We start from the raw sequence: 17,782 nt of genomic DNA on the forward strand, positions 1-17,782 counted from the left end.
CTTGGTTCACACACAAAAAGTAATCTGACTTGTCATTCCAAATGAGGAATATTTTGTTATAAAAGTGGTAGCCTTGAGAAGACAATGCTTAACACAAAGAGACTCTAATAAAAGAATTTCAGTCTGGAAGATAATTTTCCACAGGAGCCTTCCTGAACACCCAAAAATTAAACTATGGAGCAAAAGTATACAAACAAGGCCTGCTATAAGATTTCACTCTAATTTAAGGTTTCATAAGTTCCTAGTGAAACAAATAGGGGGAAAGGATTCTTTCATTGCATAGATTGGTAAATTGAGGTTGAGAGATGTTGATTTCTTTGGTTTTGGTTGAAAAGCTAGTAGCAGCATGAGGATCCCAGAGTAGAGGTCCTTGGCCTCAGGTAACTTTGGTTGCACTGTAGTGATATAACTCTGTGAACAAGACTACCTTGTGTGTCAGATCTCTCTAGTGAGAATTGTGGAATTTGTATTGGGTTTAAAATCACTGTAACAATCATGGCATATTTGGGAACTAACAACCATAAAAATAACAACTGTAAAAAGTAGTCGCTACAATCATTTTGATATCACTCAACCTTCGGGAAAAAAGGTTAGCTATAAGTAGTATTCCCTAACACCTGAGATCTCAGCCCGAACTAACCATCAGGACCTAAAAAGCAAATGAAGTACCACCATCAGCAATACTATCCGGCCACCTCACCAATGCATCAGCAATACTATCGTAGTATCAACAGGAATCTGACCGCACTATAGAATTTAACCTGTTTCAGCTTATTGTGTCTTTAGCACAGGCTACCAATTGTTAGGTTAACTAGGCCCATCCAAAACACCTCTGTCCAATAGAAATTTCTTCAACTGCAGAAATGTCCTATACTTTTTAGACCTTGAGTTATGGAAATTTTTCCTAAATAAGACTCAAAGAGCACCAACTACAAAAGATTGATAAATTTGACTTTATGAAATGAAAACCTCTTGTTTCACAAAAATACCTTAAAAGGTTAAAAGACAAGTTGTACAGTGGTTGTCCCAGGGTTCGGCAGTGAGGCCCTAGTTCCAGGAGGGTAGCCAGATGAGCAGATCACTTCCACTGGTTATCATAGTAATTTCATAGGATCAGTGAGATCAGGCCGCCAGAATGGTGATAATGTGCTGATTTTGGGTGACTCTCACATCGGACACATGACATTTTCAGGCTGTAGGTTACCGAGGTATACTGCCGATACTTACGCTCCAAGAACTGCAGAGACAAGAAATCTGTATTATTTCGATACACAGATGTTCCAAAGAGCCACTGCATTAGCAATAGTAACAGTGTTGGTACCTTTTTGTCCTACTGGGAGATATGAAATTGGCCACGTATGATGCATTTGACAATAAAAAAAGATGAAGAAATGTTTTCTGGACCTGAAAAGGAAGAGATGGTACATGGACACCATGAGAAATTTTCACATGAACTGTTGAATAAAAAATAAAATAAAATGTAAATACATCAAATATATGGTGATGGAAGGAGAACTGACTCTGGGTGGTGAACACACAATGGGATTTATAGATGATGTAATACAGAATTGTACACCTGAAAAAAAAAAAAAGATTCCAATGATTTCGGTTGTAGGCTTGACACTTTGTTAACATACATTTCCTCTCCCCTGCTCGAATTCAAAGAAAGGCGAGAATTGCCTGATTTGGCCACTAGATGGCAGCATGAAATTATCAAAGAAACTGATCCAGCGTATGGGAAAGGCCCAACTAAGGTCTGAGTTGAAGGGGAAAACGTCTTATTTATGCAAGTTCAGTATCAGAAGAAAGAGAAAACGAAAAATACTCAACTTCCTCTCATTTCACCAGCTCCCCTCAGGGAAGTTTGTCCTTGGCTTTGATGCAGTCCCACTTAAAGAGGACTTAGTCAAAGCATTCAGAATCAAATTAGCAAACTGCTGGGGGCGGGGGAGGGGTCCTCCAAGTCATCATCAATGAAAAGCAATGAAAGGAACAAGAACATATTATGGCAAAGAGAATACTTGGTGAGGGCTCTTTGTTGTCATAAGGACTGTCTGCAGTGGGAGAGATGATTAGCCTTGTGTGTTGCTCTAGATCAATGAAAATGTCTGCATACTCTCAGCTGTCCAAAGATGGACCAGACTACCTCCAGACTGGTCAGATGCCAGTCCCTGACAGGACGCAAGCCAGTGGTAAATTTTGTGGGGATGCTCTGGAGATAATCATCAAATACTAAAGTTTGGCCACATGCCCTATAAGGATCTTCTAACTAGCTCAAGATCTTATGAGCCTCATCAGAGTATTTCGGGCATTCCTTTAATCCTGCCCCCCACCCACACACATTTATGGTGTCCTTCAAGGGTATATTGGGCTGTTAGGAGAGGTTTTTGTATGTATTTTTTTAAAAAACATGGAGTTACACATGTCAAAGCTCAGTGATGGTATACTTAATAATTGTGAATTTCACTGTGTATAATATACTTTACATCAGAGTTCAAAATAACATGAAAGAATATTGAGTTCTGTTCATGATATACATAGGGAAGTGTCAGACTGTATATGGAAGTCTGCAATTTACTTTCAAATGCATCAAAGCATAAGATGACTTAATAGATTGATAGATGGTTATATGATTAAACGCAGGACTGAAAATTGTCATCATCAAAATGAAATGGTGAGGACAGGTGACATAGCTGAGAATGAAGGAGGAAGGAGCTCCAGGGATTCATCATCCACTGAAGCAACCGCTAAGCTGGGGAAAAACTGTGAGAATCAACTTTTTCAGAACTCTATAATGTAATAAAAAAATAAAAAAAACAAGCATGGCAAGTAGAGGAGTGCTTAATGAAGAAAGACTGCCAAAATACACTAAGAGCATTTGTGGCATTTTTACTTAACAACCTACCACTCCCCATTTCCCAGGGCCAGAGGGGACAGTTATAGACCTTGTTGTACTACGGGATTATTATGATCAGTTGAATGCCAAAAATTTAGGTAACCTAGACAAAATGGACAAATTCCAAGGAACATAGAAACTACAAAGAAGAAACAGAAAACCTGAACAAACCCATACCAAATAAGGAGATTAAATCAGTAATGTAAAACCTCCAACAGAGAAAAACCCAGGACCAGATGGCTTCACTAATGAAATCTACCAGGAGTTTGAAAAAGATTAACACCAATCATTCTCAAAGTCTTCCACGTAGTTGACACAGAAGGGCCTAGTTTTTTAAGAACAGCAAACGATAACTTAAGCTTACTACAGAGGCCACAAAAGGCATTGGGGCAGCACATAGCCCTTTCTCAACATTTTTATGAGATAAATGCAAATCAATCAGAAACATGTTTTGGATTTCCCTGAAATTACACAGAATATAATAGGCAGAGAGCTTAAGTTTACATTTGAATAGACTGAGCTTTTTTGTTTAGAGGTGATCAATACTGCTGTGTATTATTCTACTCGGCTAAAAGTAAGAGGCTGACGAAGAACTCATACAGAACTCTAGTATATCTCACTACAATGTGCATGTATCATTTGGCTAAAGACCTCTTCACTCCTGCTTCCCTCATCCTTTTCCGGTATTGGCTGCGTTTTTAGAAATATCCAGGATAGCAGATTTTGAAGGGTGTGAGGGAGGTTAGAAAATGAAACTTATTCAGTCACACCTCTTAAAGCTCCAGCACTGTGAGCCAAGGAGAATAGACAGGCCCCTGGATGTGAGAAATTGCAGATAACAGTGAAAAGATGAAACCTGGATTTTAGTCCTGACTACCATTTAGCTTAACCTGAGTTTTCTCAGGTATAAAATGAGAATACCAATCTCTGCTCTGCAAAACTCAAAGGGTGTTGTGAAGATTCAAAGAGATCGTGGGTGAGAAGGTGCTTTGTAAACTAAAGCACTGTGCAAACCCCAGTACTTTCCCTCCTCTGTGCACTCTGTCATGCTTTCTATACAAAATGAGGTCTTTATTGTTCTATCTTACTTACCAAATTGTGAAGTCATTGAAGGCATGGAACATACCTGTCCTTTTCACTGCTCTAACCCTGCACCTAGCCCAGAGCCTGACACAGAGTAGGTATTCAATAAGTATTAGATAAATTGATCTTAAGAAATTCATATTTAAAAGGCAGCATTTGCTTCTGTGGCCCTCAATCTTTTTATTTTTTTCCGTGGACATCTCTCATCCTTGGAGCCCTAATGTCTCATACTTTCACATTGAAAAATGCTCTAGGGGCAAAAAACCAATAACTTCATCTACAAGATATCAATGATGAACAATACTTACTGTGATGTTCTCCGTGTCTCTTACTCTTGAGAAATTAACATTCCAATGGGAGTGAAAACTTTAGGCTGAAGGGACAATCTTTAAAGGTTGGAATTTCAGCATCACTAGCTTGTGGGCAATGCATGATGTCATGCAAGAAGCCTTTGGGAGTCACTGATTTCCAGAGTCAGGATTAGGGTCAGGTACAACACTTGTTTTGGATGCAGAATTTAAGAGCACATCAAAACTACAGCAATCAAGATGATAATACGAGGTCTGACAATTAAGTTCATGAACCTGTTGCAATGATGTTGCTAACCTTTTTTGATACCAGAGGGATTATTCATTATGAATTTGTACCAACTGGACAAACAGTTAACCTTTTGGAAGTGCTAAATAGGCTTCTTGAAAGTTAGACGACATGAACTTTTCACCAACAATTCATGGCTCTTGCATCACGATAATGCACCAGCTCACATGGCACTGTCTGTGAGGGAATTTTTAGCCAGTAAACAAATAACTATTGGAACACCCTCCCTACTTACCTGTTCTGGCCCCCAATGACTTCTTTCTTTACCCAAAGAGAAAGGCAATATTGAAAGGAAGACGTTTGGATGACATTCAGGACATCAAGGGTAATACGATGACAGCTCTGATGGCCATTCCAGAAAAAGAGTTCCAAAATTGCTTTGAAGGGTGGACTAGGCATTGGCGTCGATGCATAGCTTCCCAAGGGGAGTACTTCGAAGGTGACCATAGTGATATTCAGCAATGAGGTATGTAGCACACTTTTTCTAGGATGAGTTTGCGAACTTAATTGTCAGATCTTCGTATTTTAATGTAATTACTTGTTTACCTTTTTTACAGCTTGAGATATAATTTACACATCATAAAACTCCATCATTTAGAAATGCACAATACAATGGTTTTTAGCTATTTACAGAGTTGTGCAACCATCGCCTTAATCTATTTTTAGAACATTTTCATCACTGCAAAAAGAAACCTGGTACCCATTAGGAGTCAGTCCCTCTGCTGCCAGTCCTAGGCAACCACAAATCTATTTTCTCTTTCTATAGATTTGTGTATTTTAGACATTTCATGTAAGTGAAATTATACAATATGTGGTATTTTGTGATTGGCTTCTTTAATTTAGTATACTGTTTCCAAAGTTCATTCATTATACGGATGTACTACATTTGTTTATCCATTTATCAGTTGATTGAGTTGTTTCCACATTTTGACTATTATGAATAATGCTGCTATGAACAAGTTTTTGTGGGGACATATATTTTCAATTCTCTTGAGCATATACTTAGGAGTGGAACTGTTGGGTCATATTGTAACTCTAGGTTTAACTTTTTGAGGAACTGCCAAACTATTTCTCATTTTACATTCACACCAGCTATATATGAGGGTTCCAATTTCTCCACATTCTTGCCAATGCTTTTTTGTCATTTTGATTACAGCCATTCTAGTGGGTGTGAATTCGTAAATGCAATATTTTTAAAATTAAAATTAACACAAAAGTTCCATGATGAACAAAACTTAAATTTTAAATCAAATCAGAACCCGGCAGTGCTATGCTGAGCCATATTAAAGCCTGAGGTGAAAGGAAATAAGTGTGTTCCCATATATATGTATCTATGTATTTTAAATAATAATGAAAGAAACAAATTTTGAAAGTATGGTTTATGAATGTAAAACTTTATCAAGAGAAATGAATATTCTCCCCGAATTTGAAAATGGAAAAAAAAAGGTAAATAAATTGGAAATGTACAAATCATTAGATGAGAGCATCAATTATTATGGAGAACACACATATCAAATATAAATTAAGAAAATTATACATTTCACATTTGAAGTGGAGACATGAAAAGTTAAATGAAGTGCCCTCAGAATTTTCATTTTTAACCAGAGAAAAGTTATTCTATGAATACTTCTGATTTATGCAAAGCAGTCAATGACTTGGCTCATGAATATTCTGATGACGTACGTCCTGTAGAAATTTCATCCGAAATAGTTTTAAGTATCATGCAAAATTAGAACAATACAAACTATAAACAACTGACTCAAGAACAAATAGACCTCTAAAACTAAAGAGATAGTAATGAAAGAAAAGGCCATAAAGAGAAGCCCAGGTCCAGGTGGCTCCTCTGGTCAATTCTAAGAAATGTTTAAAGAAAAAAATAACAGTCCTTCACAAACCCTTCCAAAAACTAGAAGAGAAGGGAACAATTTCCAACTCATTCTCTGAGACCAGAATTACCTTGATACCAAAACCAGACAAAGACATCATGAGAAATGAAAACTACAGATCAGTATCTCTTATGACTACAGACACAAAAATCTTCAACAAACTACTACCAAACTGAATCTGAAAACAAGTTAGAAAAGATTATATGTGATGACCTAGTGGGATTTATTGCAGGAATAGTAAGTTGGTTCAACATGTGAAATAAATGTAGAAAAAAAAACCTTTAACACAGTCTAAACCTTTTCATGACATAAACACTCAACAAACTACAAAGACAGGGGAATTTACTCACACTGGAAAAGGGCATCTTTGGTAGGCTGAATAATGGCCCTTGTCCTAACCCCCAGAACCTGTAAACATCTTACCTCACATGGTAATAGATTTCTCAGAGGTGATTAAGAAAGAAGTAAATCTACTTTCAAATGATGTAATCTCATATAGAAAAATCCTAAGGAATCCATAAAATACTACTAAAAGTAGAAGTAATAAACCATTTTAATAAGGTTGTATAATAGAAATCTATTTTACATCAATCAGTTGTATTTTTATACACATGCAATGAACAATGTGAAAATGAAATTAAGAAAACAATTCCATTTAAAATAGCATGAAAAACAGTCAGGAATAAATTTAACAGAAAAGTACAAAACGTCATTGAAAAAAATTTAAGACCTAAGTATATGGGAAAACATCCATTCTGTGTTCATGGATTGGAAGACTTAATATTGTTAAGATATCAATACTCCCCACATTTTCTACACATTCAACACAACCCCTATCAAAATCCCAGCTCAATGATTTAAAAAATTGCCAAGCTGATCCTAAAATTCATATGGAACTATAAGGGACCAGAAGAGCTAAAACAATCTGGATAAAAGAAATAAAGTTGTAGCACTTACACTTCATGATTTGAAAACTTACTTAAAAGCTACAGTAATCAAGACTGGTGGTACTGGCATAAGGTTAGACATATAAATTAATGGAATAGAACTGATACTTCAGAAATAAACCCTCACATTTATGGTCAACTAATTTTCAACAAGATTAGTCTTTAAACATATGGGGCTGGGATAACTGAATATTCACATGCAAAAGAAAGAAGCTGGATCCCTTCTTCCCACAACATGAATATATCCTCCTTTGATGCCAACCTCCATTTCTGGTGTTTTCTGGAGGCATTTTTCTTGGGTTGAAATCAAGCAGGTAAACTATGAGAAATGTGAGTGGGTGGAGGCAGGGGTATGTGGTTCCACCTTGACTGTGAATTAATAGAGCTTTTCTACTAGGTCTCTGGATCTAGCATCTTTTCACTTTGAAACACCACTAAATAAAAACCAGTGTATCAGTTTTCTCCCCCAAAAAAATTGACTAGCAGCTTCACAAGCCTATTGTTCTAATGCTTCTTGCTAATTATTTACTTATATGTATTTCTTTAAAATCCAAATAGTCATTTGTTCCAGAAAGAAAAAGTCATCAGAAGCAAAACTGCAATAGGTTTCACTATTTTTATCCGCGTTTCTACTTACCATTAAATTAATATAGAGAGATGCTGTGTACCTAGCTCAAAATAAATACATTTTATAGTACAACAAGAGATATGGTACTTGATGTAAAAAGACAATTAAAGTCACAGATCCCCTGAGATACCCAAAACTGATTTTCTACTTAACCTCGGTTGTTTGCTTGACTCCCTCCTGTTAGGACGAGTTCTTTCTCAGGAGTCCAGCAGTTCCTTTTGCAATTGACTTCTGGCATTTGCCCTACCGATTTCCAAGATGTGCACAGATAAGTTCAAGCCGCCCGTAGGAAATGACACAGTTTAAACTTAAACTAAGACCTCTTCACCACCGCGTTACTAAAGGAACACAGATGGGTTCCATGCAGTGTTTTACACAAGAATGGCCATACATCAAGGCCCAGATGTTTACACAACTCCCTACCATTACCTTCAATTTGAGAGTGACAATGGCAAAATACAGAAAGAAAAAGTAATGATGCAAATGAATAGAATAAGAGGTGTTTCATGCTGGGTTCTTGAAAGCTAGAGATAACATTACAATGTAGGGAGAAACTATACCTTTGGAAAGGGTTGGTACCTCTCAATGGTCTTTTCCTTTCCTATGCAGCATAAACCTCCCCCTACCAACCTTCCGAACGATTCACCCCTAATACTTTACAAAAAAATTTCAGCTTCTTTCTTTTTATGGTTTGGGGGCTGGCATCCAGCTAGTGTATTTTCTCTCATGGAGAGGGACAAAAAAATTAAACGTTTTGATAAATATAGAGGCTTCTTAGAGGAGTCAGGACTTAAGCTGAGTCTAAAAGAAGAGGAAGGACTTTCAGGATGGAGAATACCATCCCCAATTCCTTTATGAAGACGCTTTGTTACAGAATTAAATGAGGAAGCAGCTTGTTTTGAATCCATTTTTGTTATTGACTCATAGCATGAATTTAGGCCCAAACCTTTCCTTCCCATCTTTGTCTTCAGTTTTCCCATCTTTTCAATTAGTTCGTGGGGAGTAGACTGATCTACATGAGCAACGGGCTCACCGGAGTGGAAAAAATTAGGTTCTTGTCCACTCTAACACTAAGTAGCTGTTGCAGCTTTTGGGAAATTGATTTATCTCTCTGGGCCTTAGTTTCCTCATCTATAAAATAGGGATAAATCAGTGCTCAGCTTTTCTTATAATGTTGCAATAATTTGGTGAAATAACAGAAAGGCAGGTTTGTTTTACCTCACACACTTGTGAGGTAAATGAAAACTGAGAACAAGAGATATCTAGAAATGTGGACAGAAGAAAGAGTTCAGAGCGAAGGTGAAAAAAAATACTGGGCTGGAAAAAGGAAAAAGAAATGAAGGGAAAGAAAATGAAGAACGAGGGAATTTCAATGGAGACAGCAAAGGCTGTGAGAGGAAATGCAAGCAATCAGGAAAACTGAGGGAGGGGCCGCAGAGCTGCTGGCTCTCGTTGCCGGCGGAGCCATTGGGGTGGTGCACCGCGGCTGGGCGCGGGACCTATTTGGCTGTAACGCCTACCCACTCTGGCTTTTATCTACCTATCCCTACGGCTCCTCTGAGACCTAAGATGGCGGCGTTTGAATGGCGCGCAAGTACTGCCGGCGTACCAGGTTTGGAAAGGCGGCCATAGACGAATCTACCAAGGAAAGTCCAGAAATTGGCCAGTTTCTGTAGTGTGGTGAGTGCCCAACCTCCCTCCGGTAAAAAAAGTCGTTAGCAAGGCTCCACACTTCAGCATCGCGTGGCCTGCCTGGTGGGGGAGGGGGTGGGCCGGCTTGTATTTCATTTTTCTCGCTCTTCTATCTTCAAAATATCGGAGAATAATTTCTCGTTAGTCATCTTACCAGCACTGATGAGGCTAGGCGGTTGCAGAAAGTAGCTCCAAGGCGGCATTTCGAGTTTTCTTGTTTTTTCTCGTTTAAATGCACCATTATTGGCAACGTGCCACCCCAAATGAAACAGTCCATCTCCCCAGAGCGCTTTCAGGAACAGCCTGACTCCTTTGGGCCTCTCCTAATTTATTTCCTTCGTGCTGCCTTTCGCATGCAAATGTCGTAGTTTTGATGGGCTAATTAGTTTGTAACATTCATTGTGGGCTAGGTTAAAAAACCTTTATTTTCTATGCCCTAAATGAGGACTTTTGGCCATACAATATAATACTTAATATTTGTTCTGGAAGCATCTCAGAGGTAGGGTGTGTGTGTGTGTGTGTGTGTGTGTGTGTTTGTTTGTATGTATGCATGTATATATGTATGTACAGGTAATCTTTGCGGGGAATTGCTACATTATTTTGTGGATTGTTAGCTTGATTACTCACCATGTAAGAAAAGAGCTAGGTTTCTTGTGTTCAGATCTCTTGGTGAAAGTAAATTTATTTATGTTAAGCATGACATGTTTACTATATGGAGAGGACAGTAAAAAATTACATCTAATCTGTTAAATGCTTATGTGGTTAAAAAAAATTTTAGTTAAGAAGTGTCTGTATCTCACTCATATATTGCTGGAGAGAGTATGACTGACTTGCTGCAACCTTTTGAAAAGGTAATCTGGCAACATTTGGGAAAATAAAAAAAAAATACAGGATCACTTGACCACATACTGGAACCAAATAGTTCGACTTTTATGAATCTATCCTACAGAGATAAAAGTACCAGTATATTAGGACGGGTGAACAGGATGCCTTTGCAGCTTTGTTTTTGTGACAAGTAACAACCCGCGTATCCATCAGTAGAATACTTGAATAAATTGTAGGACATTTGTATTATGACATATTTTGCAACTGTGGAAACTGATTTATCTCTTTACACTTTTTTGATCTAGAGAATGCTGAAATGGATTGTTATGTGAGAAAAGTAAGTTACAGAATACCCCATGTTTTTGGTGATGGGGGCGCGGTGGTGATGAAAGAACGTAAGATTAACTTTCTTTTCTTCGTCTTGTTTTTTGGGGGGGCTTTTTGTATATCTTATGAAATATTTAAGACATATATAGACATACAAAGAATAATAGAGTGAACCTCTGTTTTCACCAACCAAACATAAAAAGAAAACATTACCGTTATAGTCGAAGTTCTCTGTGTACCCATCCCTGATTGCATTTCTCTCTTCCCTCATCCCCAGAGGTAAACATTATTTTAAACAGTCATTATTTTTCCTATGCATTTCTTAAACTTTGGTGACATATGAACCTTTCCTAGCATGGGTTAGTTTTTTAAATAAATTTTAAGAGAACTTTAAAAAGGAAAAATCAATTTAAAAAGATTAATCTTTAAGTGCCTGTTATCTGGGTTAGAGTAACAGGCCAATGAAGTTTCTTATAAACTGAGAATATAATCTGGTTTTTGAAAAACCTATAACATGAAATAAGTCTTGGCAAGGAAGTAGAGAAATTGGAACTGTCGTACATTGCTGCTGGCATATAAAATGGTGCAGCCACTCTGGAAAACAGTTTGGTGATTTCTCTGTAAGTTAAACTTAAAATCATCATACTTCCTTGCCAACATTTGTTATTTCCTGTTTTTGATTTTTAAAGATATTAGAATCATCCCTAGTATGTTTGAAGCAGTATGTCATTGTGGTTTACATTTGTATTTCCTTAATTACTAATGATTTTGGGATATTTTCATGTACTTTTTATCCATTTGTATATTTTCTTTCCAGAAATGTCCATTCAAGTCCTTTGCCCATTTTTAAATTTGGGTGTTTGGTTTTTTTGTTGTTTTTGAGTTGTAAGAATTCTTTATATATTCTGGATAGTAGACTATTATCATATATATGATTTGCAGTTTTTCCCCCAATTCTGTTGGTGATTTTTACACTTTTTGATACTGTCCTTTGGTGTACAGTTTTGTTTGTGTGTTTTTTAATTTGTAGTCTAATTCATCTATTTTTTTCTTTTATTCCTGGTGCTTTTGGTGTCAAATCTAAGAATTCTTTGCCAAATACAGGGTCATGAAGACTTACCCCTATGTATTCCTCTTAAGTGTTCTAGGATCTTAGCTTTTGTATGTGATGTGAAGTCCAGCTTTATTTATTCTTTTATATGTGCATAGCCAGTGGCCCCAGCAGCATTTGTTGAAGAGACTTTATTTCCCATTGAATGGTCTTGGCACCCTTTTTGGAATCAATTGGCCATAGATATATGGGTTTGTTTCTGGTCTTTCAAATTTATTTCATTTGTCTCTGTATCTGTCCTAATCCTAGTACCATACTGTTTTGAATACTGTGGATTGTATGTCATAAGTTTTAAAATTGGGAAATGTCAGTCCTCCTTCTTTGTTGTTTTCAAGATTGTTTTAGCTATTCAGGGCCTCTTGCAATTCAATATGAATTTTAGGATCAGCCTGTCCATTTTTCTTTAAGTCGTATAGAAAAAAACAGGGGAGAAAATGGAGTTATAAACCAAAAATACAATAATACTGGCTTTTATATTTACATGTGTAGTTACCTTTACCCATGTTCTTTATTTCTTCATATGCTTTTGAGTTACTGTCTAATCCTTCCGTTTTAAACTAAAGAACTCCCTCTGGCAATTCTTGTAGTGTAATGTTTTTGTTTTCTTTGGTTAAATATCCAGAAGTGGAATTGCTGGATTGTATAGTAGTTCTATTTTTAAGTTTTCAAGGAACCTTTGTACTGTTTTCTACAGTGGCTACACCAATTAACATTCCCACCAACAGTACACAAGGGTTCTCTTTTCTCCACATCTTCAGCAACACTCATTAGTTGTCTTCTTAAATTTTTTTTAAATTAAATTTATTGGGGTGACATTGGTTAATAACATTATATGTATCTGGCTGTGGATTTGTGTATTTATCCTTTTTGAAATTATTTTTAGTTTCTTGAAACTGTATGTCTGTGTCTATTGCCAAACTTGGGAAGTTTTCAGGCATTCAGTTTTTCAAATTTTTCAATCCCAAACTCTTCTATCCTTCTGTTACTGTCTCATAGTTTCCTGAGCCTTTGTACATTTATATTGAATGTGTTTTTTCTCTATTAGTATTGGATAGTTACTATTTATTCCTTTAAGTTCCTTTGCCATCTCCATTGTGCTTTTGTCTGTCTATTTTTAAATTTTAGTTATTGTATTTTTAACTTTAAAATTTCCATGTGTTCTTCTTTATATCATATATGTTGACAGGATTTTCTGTTTCAGTATTTGTTGTAAGAATGTGATTGCTTGTCAGAGCATTTTTATAGTAGTTGTTTTAAAGCCTCTATCATATAATTTTAAGAACTGTCATCTTGGCATTTTTCATGACTTAATTCATGTTATGCAATCTTGACTACCCGCCATGACCCGCTTTTAGCTGGGAATTTTTATGTTCAGACCATCCTATGTGGTTAATTTTGGTCTCTGAGTTTGTAGGGACTGCCAAATACGCCTCCCCTGAGCTCATCAGATTTAGTCTGCGGCTGCTTTTTCGTCCGCAATCTATAGATTCAATATCATTCCAATCAAAATCTCAGCATAATCTTTTTGTGGATATTGCCAAGCTTATTCTAAAATTTATATAAAAATGCAAAGAAACTAGAATAACCAAAACAGTTCTAAAAAAGGGAAACTAAAAAGTTTGAAAGCTCACACTGCCCGACATCTACATTTACAATAAAGATGGAGTTATCAATACTATGTGTTGTTGGTGAAAGAAATACAAAGACTGGTGGAGCAGTTGGAAGGGTCTAGGAGTAGACCCACACAAAGCTAGTGAATTATTCCCACACAGATGGAAAGACCATTCACCAAAAAAAGGATAATCTCTTTAACAAAAGGTGCTGAAACCATTGGAGGACCACATATACAAAATGTGTGAACACATATTTTACTCATTATACAAATATTCATTAAAATGAGTCACAGAGAACATGGATAACACCTAGAAGGAAACATGTATTTTTAGAAACAGCACTGATGGCATGATGTTAATGCTAATCAAAAACTTTGTTTCTTAAAGGAGTATGGCAGTTTTTTTAAAAACAGACTCTCTTTCAGTGTAGTTTTAGGTTCATAGCAAAATTGAGAGAATTTCCAGTATACCCCTTACCCCCCCACACACACACATGGCCTCCCCCATTATCAACATTTCTCACCCCAGTGGTACATTGGTTTCTGATGGACCCTACATTGACACATCATCATCCAAAATCCCTAGTTTACACAAGGGGTCATGTCGTGAGCGGGATGTAATTATGAAAGGAGCAGTCTCACACACGTGTATGTCTTTCCACAATGCCAGACTTCATTAGAATAAAGCCATGGATCTAGTCCTACTGACTCGGTTTCCCATGGGCATTAACCAGGGCTCTGGCCAGAGGATAGCCTCCAGTAGTTCAGGTAGAGCGGATTCACACAAGAGGGTCACACAGGTTTGCAAGTGATAGGGTTAGGCCAGGCAAACAGGGTCTTAAGAAAGAAGGATGAGAGAGAGTCCGGTGTCCAGCAAGAGTCCCTATGGCGATGTGGTGCGGAGTGTCAGGCATCAGGCCAGGCTGGTGAGACGGTCAGGAAGTGAGGCTTCAAGGGCTCCGTCTAGGACGAGTGCAGGTGTGGCTGTCAGCTCATCTGCTGAGGCCTGAGCGAGGAGCCATCAGTGAGCTCTGATCCATCAGCAGTCTAATAAAGCATCCAAGTGGTCACACTCCACCCTGCATCTGGAGTTAACTGGTTAGGGCGTTCACTGAGCACACCTTTCACGGGATGCTGTGGCATGATTGTCACTTTGTGACTGACAGCTATCAGAGTCATAATGCTGTATACAGGTCACTTGGTGGTGTGCCTTCTGTGGGTTTGGAGGAGCGGGGAGGGGGCATTCTCTACTGTTCTGATGAAGACTGAATCTGCGACTTGTGGTGTAGCCTTCTTGTCCTGGACCTTCAGATGTAGTGCTGTTCCCAGCAGGTATTGCTTTTTATTGTTATTATTAAATTGATTGGGGTGACAATGGTTAGTAAAGTTACATAGGTTTCAAGTGTACATCTCTCTAACCCTCATCTATATATCGCATTGTGTGCTCACCACCCAGAGTCAGCCAGCAGGCTTTTCTGTTCCTGCCATAGGCTAAAGCTTTCTTTCTCCCCTTACCCACAGGTGACTGCTTTCCACCACTGTCCCCACACTGTACACTGAGGCTTTTGTTTCTGACGGGAAGGAGGCCTGCTGGTAATTTTGCTCTGCCCTCTATTCCTCTCCCCAGTGCTTCAGGCTGCAGGTTTTCTCTAAGAACTTTTTTTTGGGACAGAGAAATAGGAGTGATGTATCTGGGCAGAACTGCAGCCTCCGTTGCTCCTCCCCTCCCCCCACATAGCCCCAGGGGAATTTTTTCTGCTTTCTTTCTTGTAGTTACCTGTTGGTAAAGGCTGCAGGTGAATGACTGCAACCCAACCCCCTTTTTGAAACCCAGAGGGGCTTCTCATTCTCCTGGTAGCCCACCCACACTTGGCCTTTAGCAATTTATTATGAATTTTTAGTTAATCCTTCCTACCTGCTTTTATATGACTTTCTGTGACATTTGGTCCAGTAATTAAATGCTCAGATTCTGTTTTTCTCTGCAGGCACCTTCTTTTCTCTAAATTTCTGTATAATTTTTTGCCCTATGACTTCATTGCTAGGATCAAGAAAATCATCAGTTTGCAGTTGTCAAGACCTTTTCTTCTCTTAAGGGATGTAGTGATGCTGTTTCTCGCTTTCTATGTGTCTGCTTTGCCGTCTGTTATTTTCGTTTCTGTTTCTCCTTTTTCTTTTGCATTATTTGAACGTTTTTTATTCCATTTTAATGTTCTTTTAAATGTTCTTTTGCTTATATCTCAAATTTGTTTTGTTTTACTGTAGGGCTTACAATATTACATACCTTGCAGTCACTTAACAGTTTATATAGATTTCATGTCTTAGCATGTCAAGTAAAATGTAAGCCTTTCGTTCACATAGATCTGTTTATGCTTCCCCATTGATTTTGTAATAACTTGTCATGTGTTTCATATTTATATATTTTGAAAGCCCACCACGCTGTGTTAAGAATTCTCCTTTTGAGAGCCACTTAAAGAGGAGGAAAATTGTCCTTTATATTTATTCATTTACTGATTCTGTTGCTCTTCATTCCTAAGGAAACTAGCTTCCCCTGGATATCCTGTATCTTCAGAGTAAAGAAGCCTTTATCATTTCATCTCCACTGTGCTTGAGATGAATCCTCTTTGTTTCTCTTCATCTTAGTATATTCACTTCACCTTCATTCCTGAAGGACATTTTTACTGGATTAAGAGCTGTTAGGTGATGGCTTTTCTTCTTTCATCACTTAAAAGATGTTTTTCTACCATCTTTGTCTCCATGGTTTCTGATGAGAAATTTGCAGTTGTTTGAATCCTTGTTTCCCTGTATAAAATGTTTTTTTTTGGTGTGGCTGCTTTCAATTTTTTTTATTTATTTTGTATTTTTGGCTTTTAGCAGTTTGACGGATAGTTCTGGATGTGTATTTCTATTGGTTTATCTTGTTTGGGTTTGCTCAGGGGGGTGATACGTGATTTTATCTTTTATCAAATTTAGGAAGTTTTTGGTTGATATTCCTACAAACATTTTTTTTCTGCACAATTTTTTCCTCATTCTGGCACTCTGATAACTTGTATGCTAGACATTTTGATGTTGTCCTGTAGTTCCAAAAGCTCTGTTTGTTTTCTTTCACCTTTTTTGTTGTTCTGTTGCTCAGATTAGATAATTTATAGTGATCTGTCTTCAAATTCAATGGCTCTTTTTTCCTGCCTCCATTCTGTTGCTGAGATCTCAAGTGAATTTTTTAATTGCAGATGTCATTTTTAGTTCAAATTTTTAATTTGGTTTTTTAAACGTATTGAGGTACAATATATCATAGAAATTACCCATTGTATGTGCACAGTTCATTTATTTGTAGTAAATTTGTATAGTGTGCAGCCATCACCACCATCTAGTTTTAGGGCATTTCATTATTTCCACAAATTTCCTCAAGCCTGTTATACTCAGTCCTGTCCCATTCTCTGTACCAGGCTACTGCTGATCTCAATAAAATATGAGCCTTTTCTGAATATTTCATATAAATGAAATGTGATATTTACTCTATTGAATTTCACCTCTTTCACTTATTAAAGTCTTTGAGGTTTATCCTTGTGGTGGCATATATCAGTATTTTATTCCCTTTTTAGAGGTGAATATTACTCAATTTTATAGATACACATCGGTTTTCTTTCGTCATTCAGCACTCAACAGAAAGTTGAATTCTTTCCCTTCTTTCCCTCTTGGCTGTTATTAATAAATGCTGCTATGTCCTTTAACATTGATGTAAATATCCTTGTATGTTTTCATTTCTCTTGTATGGATTCTTTGGAGTTGAATAGCTGGGTTACAGGGTATGTGTTTATTTAGCTTTTAAAGAAACTGCTGAACTGTTTTCCAAAGCGGCTGTACTAGTTCACATTCCCACCTGCAGTATTTGAAAGTTCACGTTTCTCTACATCCTCAGCATCACTCCTTACTGCCTGTCTTTTTTTATTATAACTACTTAGTTTGCATGAAGTCGTATTTCATTGTGACTTTATTTTGCATTTCCTTAAACTCTAATGAGGTTGAGCATCTTTTCATTTGCTTATTGTTCATTTATATGTATTTGGGATAGCATTTGAGTCTTTTCTCCGTTTCAGATTCTTTTCTTACTGTAAGAGTTCTTTATATACAGAGGGTGCCAAAAAATGTATACACATTTTAAGAAAGGAAAAAACTGTATT

General features: G+C 37.2%; 1 long non-coding RNA gene across 2 annotated transcripts; it reads right to left on the reverse strand.

The window, feature by feature from the left end:
• Positions 1 to 991: 991 nt before the first annotated feature.
• Positions 992 to 10,836, reverse strand: LOC141569555 (uncharacterized). Of its 2 annotated transcripts, none has more exons than XR_012493286.1 (3): positions 9,884 to 10,836; positions 1,322 to 1,404; positions 992 to 1,237 (listed from the first exon to the last, which is right to left on the reverse strand). It is a non-coding gene; the product is annotated as an uncharacterized LOC141569555 (long non-coding RNA). The 2 variants fall into 2 exon arrangements; XR_012493287.1 differs by lacking the exon at positions 9,884 to 10,836 and adding an exon at positions 1,521 to 1,999.
• Positions 10,837 to 17,782: the final 6,946 nt, after the last annotated feature.

Source organism: Rhinolophus sinicus, chromosome X, assembly GCF_036562045.2.
Source record: "Rhinolophus sinicus isolate RSC01 chromosome X, ASM3656204v1, whole genome shotgun sequence".
NCBI classification, from domain to species: domain Eukaryota; kingdom Metazoa; phylum Chordata; class Mammalia; order Chiroptera; family Rhinolophidae; genus Rhinolophus; species Rhinolophus sinicus.